Source organism: Microcaecilia unicolor, chromosome 2, assembly GCF_901765095.1.
Source record: "Microcaecilia unicolor chromosome 2, aMicUni1.1, whole genome shotgun sequence".
Classification (NCBI taxonomy): Eukaryota; Metazoa; Chordata; class Amphibia; order Gymnophiona; family Siphonopidae; genus Microcaecilia; species Microcaecilia unicolor.
The window spans coordinates 345,167,375-345,178,301 of record NC_044032.1 but is presented as its reverse complement, the minus strand read 5'-3'; positions in this window follow the sequence as shown (position 1 = coordinate 345,178,301).

Sequence of the window (10,927 nt, the reverse complement as noted above, 5' to 3'; positions counted from 1 at the left end):
TATATCTTTTTTGAGATACTGCGACCAGAACTGAACGCAGTTTGGCTGCCACCGCACATTGAGCAGAAGATTTTAGCGTATTATCTACAACGACACCTAGATATTTTTTGTGGGTGTTGACCTACCAAGGTGAACCCTAGCATCAGGTAACTTATGATTCAGATTATTCTTTCCAATATGCATCACCTTATATTTGTCAATATTAAATTTCATCTGCCATTTAGATGCCCAGTTTTCCAATTTCCTAAGGTCTTCCTGCAATATTTCACAGTCCGCACGTGCTTTAACAACCTTGAATAGTTTTTTGTCACCTGCACATTTAATTACCTCACTCGTTCCGATTTCCATATCACTTATAAATATGTTAAATAGCATTGGTCCCAGAACTCATACTTGCGGCACTCGCTGTTCACCCTCCTCCATTGAGAGAAATGACCATTTAACCCTACCCTCTGTTTTCTCTCCAATAACCAATTCCCAGTCCACACCAGAACATTGCCTCCTATCCCATGACTCTTTAATTTTCTCAGGATTCTCTTGTGAAGAGCTTTATCAAAAGCTTTTTGAAAATCTAGATATAATACATCAACTGGTTCACCGTTATCCACATGTTTATTCATGCCTTCAAAGAAATGAAGCAGATTGGTGAGGCAAGACTTCCTTTGGCTGAAAATGGAGGAAAGATCCCTCATGCAGACGTGAGCAATAAAACAAAAAAGTGAGGCAGACTCAAAGAGGAAATCAAACTGTAAAAGTCTTTATTAGAAAAAGGTGTAAAGCGGACTCTAAGTGTAAGAGTCTGTATAATAAAATGCATTATTACATCCCCAGCTTCACCGGCGAGGCAGTGTTTTCTTTGAAGAGCAATCTCTCGACTTCAGACCACACGGCATTTTAGCGGCCAGAATCTTGACATCTTCTTTAGGTCAAATCTTGTCACCATCACACAAGAGATAGGTTTGACCCCTGAGGCTGGCCTTTGGGCCAAAACATGACTGTGTCGGGTCGGGTTTATGCCTTTTATTATATAGACTCTTATATTTAAAGGATTTTTTATAATAAAGACTTTTACAGATTGATTTCCTCTTTGAATTCGCCTCACTTTTTTATTTTATTATTCCCTTGGCTGAACCCATGCTGACTCTGTCCCATTAAACCATGTTTACCTGTGTGTTGCATAATGTTATTCTTTATAATAATTTCCACTAATTTGCCTGGCACCAATGTCAGGCTTACCAGTCTGTGGATCACCCCTGGAACCCTTTTTAAAAATCGCCAACACATTGGCCACCCTCCAATCTTCAGGTACTATGGACGATTTTAACGACAGGTTACAGATCAGTATCAGCATCTCATGTTTGAGTTCTTTCAGTACCCTGGAGTGTATACCATGTGGTCCAGATGATTTATCACTCTTTAATTTGTCAGTTTGGCTCAGTACATCTTCCAGGGTCACTGAGATTTCTTTCAGTTCCTCCACATCATCACCCTTGAAAACTATTTCTGTTACAGGCAGATCTTCCGTAAATACCAAAGTAAAGAATTCATTCAGTTTTTCCGCTATGACCTCCTCCTCCTTGAGTGCCCCTTTTACTCCTTTGTGATCTAACAGTCCCACAGATTCCCTCGCACGATTTCTGCTTCTGATATACCAGAAAAAGTTGGTACTGTGAGTTTTAACCTCTGTGGCAAATTTCTCTTCATATTCTATTTTAGTCTTCTTTTTCCATTCTTTGAAGGATAATCTTTTGGCTGTAATAGCCTCATTCACTTCATCTTTTACTATGCTGGTTGATGTTGTCTCTACTTTTCACCTTTGCAAATACGTGGAATGTATCTGGTCTGGGCTTCTAAGGTGGTATTTTTGAATAATGTCCACGCCTGATTTAGTTTCCTAACCTTTGCTGTTGATCCTTTTAGCTTCTTTTTAACCATTTTCCTCATTTTATAATTGTCACCCTTTCGAAAATTAAATGCTGCTGTAGTAGATTTCCTTTGTGGGTTCATCCCAGATAGTAGCTCAAACTTGACCATGTTATGATCACTATTTCTCAGGAGACCCAACACTGCCATCTTTTGCACTATGCCCTGTACGCCACCAAGAACCAGATCCAAAATGGCCCCCCCTCTCTTGTCGGTTGAGTTCCTGTACCAGTTGCTCCAAGCAGTCAGTTATTACATGTAGAAATTTTATCTCCCTGGCACTCCCTGATGTAACATTTCCCATTGGGTTGGGCACCACAGGTTTGATTAAGAGCAATTTCCAAGCATAAGTTGCCCATTCGTATTACTTCCTATAGAAGGAAGCTCTCTTTGACACATTTCAAATACTAAGGTGAGTCCTAGCAATAAATTTGAGATTACAATCAGACCCAACATACTCTGATTTAGCAGTGAGTTTCATTACTATTTTGTATATGCAAAGAAACCCAGTCAGAGCAACTGCTCCCAAGAGAAAACTATTCTATTCTGAGTGTCACAAATGTTTCAATCAGTAAAGCAACCTTTGCATGAAAAGATCCACATGGGAGGTTTTCAGAGATGATCTTGTTGCATAAGATCTATACCAAAACTTAGTAGCAGAAAAACAGTGGGAAGTGGGCCAATGACTCAAGAGCCTAGAACAGCAGTCTGGGATCTTAAGAAGTTTATTGATGAAAGATTCAACATTCGGCCACAGGCCTGCTTCAGGCCATTGACGCACGGATCCAGAGCTTATGCTAACTTTTGACAAAGGTCTTTCTCAACACCAACATTTTCCACAAGGGCTTGAGGGATACAATTAATTGAACTGTTCTAATATGTGCACACACATACACATAAGACTCCAGAAGTAGGCCTGTGGCTGAAACACAGTACTATGTTGAATCTTTCATCAATAAAAACTTCTTAAGATCCCAGACTGCTGTCCTAGTTTGAGTCCGTGGCCCACTTCCCACTGTATTTTTGCTGCTGCGCATTCTTTGTGGGATTTTGGCGTTCTTCCGCCCAGGTGGATTCTTAGTGGATCTATACAAAAACAGCCAGGTGACCACTACTGTGAAATTATGGTAGAAAGGAAAATGAAGTGTACATACTGACAGCTTATTGTCCATGATGAAAAGGCTTATGAATTTAGCCTTAACCCTTGAGATACTCATGTTCCACAGGTAACATCACACCTACTGTTTGTAGATAATTTGAAATGTTGCAGTTCCTGTGACTATCAATTAGCTGAACCCCCTACTCTTATATTCCTCTGAAGAATCTATGAACCTTTGAACTGTAAACGTGTTTTACACAAGATAAATACACAAATAGATATCAACACATTAATATTGTTTAAAAAGACTTGGTGGTGTGGTTTTGGACTCTTTGAGGGTCGATATTCCAAGCAATTTGACTGGCCAGAAATGGCTTCTGGCCAGTTAAATCACTTGTTCGAGGCTAAGCGGTCATATTCAGCAGCACTTAACTGGTTTGCGCCTAATGCAAAACCGACTATTTTGAGTCAGCACTTGGCTGATTAAGAGTCAATAGTCAGCACTTAACCAGCCAAGGTCACTGCCTAAATAGGACCTCAGAAAAGTCCATCCTATCTTTATAAGTTGATTAACGCATATGTTTACTAAGGCGTGCAATGGGTGCGTTTGCATTTTTTAACGTGCATAAATGGTTTATGCACATTAAACGCTAATGCGCCCATAGAAATGTATAGGTGCGGTAGCGTTTAATGTGCCATAAATTTAAGGGTGTGTTAGAAACGCTAACGCACCTTAGTAAACATACCCCTAAGTGCTGAATATCACACTTAAAATCAAAAACCAAATAAATAGGGAATATGCAAAATATATAAAAAAGAAAATATCCCAGAACAATAAGAACTGGCCAGCCCCTTGAAAGATTAATGTTTTATTTATTTTCTAGTCAGTCTGTTTATGATCATCCTGTTTTTAAAATGCTTACTATGATGTATTTCCATTCCTTGTTTACATTGAAGGAGGGGCTACTGAAAATGATTTAATTCCTTTAACTTAAATAGTATTAATACCTGTTTAAAAGCACCCCATAGGCAGGTTCCTGTAGAGTTTGCAGGAGCGAGCTCCAAGATGGCGGATTGAACCAGGGAAAGGGTGGTAGTCCTTTTTCCTCTTTCCTGTGTCTCGAGAATTTGGCCATGCCAAAATGAAGGGGGAAGCAGGTAGCCATGGGAACCCCGAGCCAGCCTCCCATTCCGACAGCGGGTCCTATCGAGCCCTTTCTGCAGAGGTCTGGAGTGCCAATGCGGTCGTAAGGCAGCACACAAGTAATTCCCAGGATGAGTGAAGATCCATGGGCGATGCCTGTGCTGGATGTGACCTTGAGCCCTGACCAAAGAGCTCCTCTCCTGCATCCCCACAGCACTAGCTCTCCAATTTTGGCGGCACTCCCTCTGTGGTCTGGAATTGAAGCAGAGAAGGAAAGTTTGGGGCCTCAAGAACAATAATTGGAGAGTAAGGCAGTCAAAAAAAGTTTCTAATTCCCAACAGGCAGCGGAGAAATCTTCTGTAACTGCGGGTAATCAGTTGGCTACAGGTGAAATATGATCAACTGATCAGGTACAAACTTTAGTTTTTCCTAGTTTTTTAAGTAGAGGAGTGTGGTAGCCGTTTTGGAAGAGAAGCCAGCTGAGGTTACACAAGTTAATTTATGGGCTTTAATTGCAAACCTGGGAAAGGCTATATGTCCGCAAATCCAAGTTTTGGAGACGCGTATATCTAAAATGGAAGAGAAAATGGAAATAGTAGATACTGGTATGAAACAGCTTTTTGAGAAGAGACTCAAGAGAAAGAATTGGTTAAGACTCAAGATACTCAAATAACAAAGGATATAACATATTTGAGAAGGAAAATTGAATTCATGGAGAATTCTTTGAGAGTTAACAATTTGAGATTTTTGAATTTCCCTAGGGCACTATCAGTGACGCCTAGGGAAATGTTACGAAGATATTTAAAAGAAGTGTTTGGGGCTTTGGATGAAGCTATTCTCCCAGGTATACTATTTACCAGGCAAGCCACTATCAGCTCAATTGAATGGTGATCAAACTGACCAACCTTGGATGTGTCAGCAATTTTGGAATCAACAGATATAGACGAGGCATATTTTCAAAGCACTTTGGGAGGCTAAGTTCCATAGGTTTCTATGGAACTTTGGGAGGCTAAGTGCTTTGAAAATAAGCCCATTAGTGTCCACATCTACTTTATTGGCTACAGTGGCATTGACCATAGATAAAACTTGGATAATGAAGATGTTCTTTAAGAATAAGGACAAGGAGTTTATGGGACATAAAATACGTATTTTCCCAGATGTAGCTAAAGATAAGCAAAAAAGACGGTGTCAATTTCTTTTGTTAAAATTGGGGGTACTTCAGATTGGGGCAACTTTCTATTTGCGCTATCCATGTAAATGTGTAATATGTTACCAGTCAGTAAAATATGTTTTTTTTGATCCATCGCATTTAACAAAATTTCTTGCAGCCAAAAGATTAATGGTGTAGATAATGTTAATGATTATTTTATTTTATTTATTACATTTGTACCCCGCGCTTTCCCACACATAGCAGGTTCAATGTGGCTTACATAATAATAAATAGAATTACAAAGTCTTGTAAGGAGAATATTACAGTCTGTAATAAACATAGTAATAGTAAGAATAGAATATATCAATTGAACATGGGAAGGTAAGCAAGTCATAGGAGTTATCATTAGAGCTGTTATATTATATTGACACTTTGTTAAACACAGGTTCTTTTGCTTCGTTCCTTTTATCTCACGGCACCTTATGCCTGGAGTAAACTTCCTGAGTCTGTACGTCTAGCACCATCTCTACCTGTTTCAAATCTATGCTGAAAACCCACCTTTTCACTGATGCTTTTGGCTCTTAGCCAGTACTCATTTGCCTCCCCCCTCTTGTTCCTTCCCACCCAGTACTTCCCTCACCCTTAATTGTCTTGTCTGTCTGTATTATTTTAGATTGTAAGCTCTATGGAGCAGGGACTGTCTCTCTGTGTCAGGTGTTCAGTGCTGCGTGCGGCTGGTAGCGCTATACAAATGCTAATAAAAATAATAATTACAATATTTTCCTTATATGTCCACTTTTCGTAAATCTGGGATTTCAAAATGGAGGACTTGAGAGTATAAAATTTTATATTTTTGTTGCTTCTTTAATAATTATATAATTATAATTATTAGACATTCAAATTTATGTGAAAAACTATACCTTTCTGTAAAAGTGTTTACTTGAATTGAAAATTAAATGATAATAAATATATATAAAAAAAAGTACCCCATAGGTACAGCATAGTTCTTGTTGCTCTGTATGGCAAATGACTTGAGACTTATTACCCAAGCCTTAGAACTAAGATACTGCTACAATAGAATTGAATTAGGCTGCTTGGCACGAATATGTGATCATATACATGATCAAAGGGGGGAAACTGATGATATTAAGGATATACTATGAAAATGAGTTAAACATTGGATTTAGTGAAGGGAAATCTTGCCTCACCAATCTATTACATTTCTTTGAAGGAGTGAACAAACATTTGGATAAAGGCGAGCCGGTTGATATTGTGTATCTGGATTTTCAAAAGGTGTTTGACAAAGTACGTCATGAAAGACTCCAGAGGAAATTGGGGAGTCATGGGCTAGGAGGTAGTGTCCTATTGTGGATTAAAAACTGGTTAAAGGATAGAAAACAGAGAGTAGAGTTAAATGGTCAGTATTCTCAATGGAGAATACTTCTCGACCTCCTCGACCTATCCACCGCTTTTGACACTATCAATCATAATTTACTTCTTGCGGCACTATCCTCATTTGGGTTCCAGGGCTCTGTCCTCTCCTGGTTCTCCTCTTATCTCTCCCAACGTACCTTCAGAGTACATTCTCATGGATTTTCCTCCACCCCCATCCCACTCTCTGTTGGAGTTCCTCAGGGATCTGTCCTTGGACCCCTTCTTTTTTCAATCTACATCTCTTCCCTGGGCTTGCTGATTTCATCTCATGGTTTCCAATACCATTTTTATGCTGACGACACCCAGCTTTACCTCTCCACACCAGACATCACTGCGGAAACCCAGGCCAAAGTATTGGCCTGCTTATCCGATATTGCTGCCTGGATGTCCAACCGCCACTTGAAACTGAACATGGCCAAGACCGAGCTCATTGTCTTTCCACCCAAACCCACTTTTCCTCTCCCTCCACTCTCTATTTCAGTCGACAACACCCTCATCCTCCCTGTCTCATCTGCCCACAACCTCGGAGTCATCTTCGACTCCTCCCTCTCCTCTGCCCATATCCAGCAGACAGCCAAGACCTGTTGCTTCTTTATAACATCAGCAAAATTCACCCCTTCCTTTCCGAGCACACCACCCAAACTCTCATCACCTCTCGCCTTGACTACTGCAACCTACTCCTCACTGGCCTCCCACTTAACCATCTATCCCCCCTTCAATCCGTTCAGTACTCTGCTGCCCGTCTTATCTTCCGCCTAGACCGATATGTTCATATCACCCCTCTCTTCAAGTCACTTCACTGGCTTCTGATCAGGTACCGCATACATTTCAAGCTTCTCCTACTAACCTACAAATGCACTCAATCTGCAGCCCCTCATTACCTCTCTACCCTCATCTCCCCTTACACTCCTACCCGTAACCTCCGCTCACAGGACAAATCCCTCCTCTCAGTACCCTTCTCCACCACCGCCAACTCCAGGCTCCGCCCTTTCTGCCTCGCCTCACCCTATGCTTGGAATAAACTCCCTGAGCCCATACGCCAAGCCCCCTCCCTGCCCATCTTCAAATCCTTGCTCAAAGCCCACCTCTTCAATGTTGCTTTCGGCACCTAACCATTGTACCTCTATCCAGGAAATCTAGACTGCCCCAATTTGATTGTCTGCACTTTTTTGTCCTTTAGATTGTAAGCTCCTTTGAGCAGGGACTGTCCTTTGTTAGATTGTACAGTGCGGCGTAACCCTGGTAGCGCTTTAGAAATGTTAAATAGTAGTAGTAGTAGAAGGGTAAATAGTGGGGTTCCTCAGGGGTCTTTGCTGGGACCGCTGCTTTTTTATAAATAATTTAGAGATGGGAGTAACTAGTGAGGTAATTAAATTTGCTGACAACACGAAGTTATTCAAAGTTGTTAAATCGTGAGAGGATTGTGAAAAATTACAAGAGGACCTTACGAAACTGGGCATCTAAATGGCAGATGACATTTAATGTGAGCAAGTGCAAAGTGATGCATGTGGGAAAGAGGAACCTGAACTATAGCTAAGTAAAGCAAGGTTCCATGTTAGGAGTCACCGACCAAGAAAGGGATCTCGGCATGGTTGTTGATACGTTGAAATTCTCTGCTCAGTGTTCTGCAGCAGCTAAGAAAGCAAATAGAATGTTAGGTATTATTAGGAAAGGAATGGAAAACAAAAGTGAGGACGTTATATTGCCTTTGTATTGGGCCATGATGTGACCGCACCTCGAACACTGTGTTCAAGTCTGGTCATTGCATCTCAAAAAAGATATAGAAGGGGCATAATCGAAAGGGACGCCCAAGTTTTGTTGAGGACGCACTCGCAAAACGTCCCAATGGATGGGTGGGGGAACCCATATTATCGAAACAAGATGGACGCCCATCTTTCGTTTCGATAATACGGTCGGGGACGCCCAAATCTTGAAATTTTGGTTGTCCTTAGAGATGGTCGTCCCTAGCCTTGGTCGTTTCTGATTTTCAGCGATAATGGAAACCAAGGACGCCCATCTCAGAAACGACCAACTGCAAGCCCTTTGGTCGTGGGAGGAGCCAGCATTTGTAGTGCACTGGTCCCCCTGACATGCCAGGACACCAACCGGGCACCCTAGGGGGCACTCCAGTGGACTTCATAAAATGCTCCCAGAAACATAGCTCCCTTACCTTATCTGCTCAGCCCCCCAAACCCCCCCTAAAACCCATTACCCAGAACTGTACACCACTACCATAGCCCTTATAGGTGAAGGGGGGCACCTAGATGTGGGTACAGTGGGTTTGTGGTGGGTTTTGGAAGGCTTGCTGTTTCCTCCACAAACGTAACAGGTAGGGAGGGGGATGGGCCTGAGTCCGCCTGTCTGAAGTGCACTGCACCCACTAAAACTGCTCCAGGTACCTGCATACTGCTGGGTTGGACCTGAGTATGACATCTAAGGCTGGCACAAAATATTTTGAAAGATGTTTTTTTGAGGGTGGGAGGGGGTTAGTGACCACTGGGGGAGGAAGGGGAGGTCATCTGGTCATTTCTGCCACCTTTTTGTGCCTTGGTTGTAAGAAAAACAGCACCAGATAAAGTCGTCTAAGTGCTCGTCAGGGACCCACATTATGGGTCGAGGACGTCCATGTGTTAGGCACGCTGAAGTCCCGCCTTCGCTACGCCTCCGATACACCCCCTTGAACTTTGGCCATCCCTGCGACGGAAAGCAGTTGGGGATGTCCAAAATTGGCTTTCAATTACACTAATTTGGACGACCCTGTGAGAAGGACGCCCATATTCCGATTTGTGACGAAAGATGGGCGTCCGCTTTCGAAAATGAGCCTGATAGTGGAATTAGAAAAGGTACAGAGAAGGGCGATGAAAATTATAAAGTGGATGGGACGACTTCCCTATGAGGAAAGGCTGAAGAGTCTAGGGCTCTTCAGCTTGGAGAAGAGACGGCTGAGGGGAGATATGATAAAGGACTATAAAATAATGAATGGAGTGGAATGGGTAGACATGAATTGTTTGTTTACTCTTTCCAAAAATACTAGGACTAGGGGGCATGCGATGAAGCTACAAAGTAGTAAATTTAATATGAATCATTATAAAATTTTTCTTCACTCAATGTGTAATTAAACTCTGGAATTCATTGCCAGAGAATGTGGTAAAGGTGGTTAGCTTAGCGGGGTTTACAAAGGGTCTGGATGGCTTCCTAAAGGAAAAGTCCATAGACCGTTATTAAATTGACTTGGGGAAAATCCACTGCTTATTTCTGGGGTAAGCATCATAAAATGTATTGAGCTTTTCTGAGATCTTGCCATGTATTTGTGACCTGGATTGGCCACTGTTGGAAACAGGATACTGGGTCTGATGGACCTTTGGTCTGTCCCAGTGTGGCAATACTCATGTACTTATGAGTTCATTTTAAGACGGAGCAGGACAGGTGCATTTAACCTTGTTACAGATTGCTGAATTAACAGTTTCAACAAGCTTAAGTAATGAATGTTTTATTCAGATTCTGGGAAGTCACTAAGAACACAAGTGTTTTGAAGGGAATAGGGAAGTAAGAGAGAAATATGCAGATGTAATATGGAATAATGTATGATAGTTCTGCAGTTCTATAAATATGAAATTTTTACTGGAACCACTAGCACTAGGATTGGTAGCATGGAATATTGCTACCAATTGGGTTTCTGCTAGGTACTTGTGACCTGGATTGGTCACAGATGGAGGCAGGTTACTGGACTAGATGGACCATTGGTCTGACCCAGTATGATTATTCTTATGTTCTTATGTCATATGAGAATTCCTGTCTCAAGCCTCTTTCACTCTCATTAAATCCAATACAGGAAAGGAGCATAGCTAAGGATAAAGGGTGGGGGAGAGACCGGGCCCCACTGAGGATCATTGCAGTTCGAATAGTGAATCCAGACTAGAAATCATCCAGCATTACTCCCTGTTCAACTGACACCCAGAATAAACCAGATCAGGAGCTGCCAGAAGCTCTTTCCTGCCCTGCCCACTAGACCACCAGAACATATTAAGGTATGGTTGAGGATGGCACCCTGAAGCTCGTGGGGGGTGGGAGAGGGCAGTGCAGTGCAGGTAGATATTCCGCCAGTGTCGTTATGCTCATATTAGCCCTCTCCTCAAGTCACTTCACTGGCTTCCTATCCATTTATGCATACAGTTC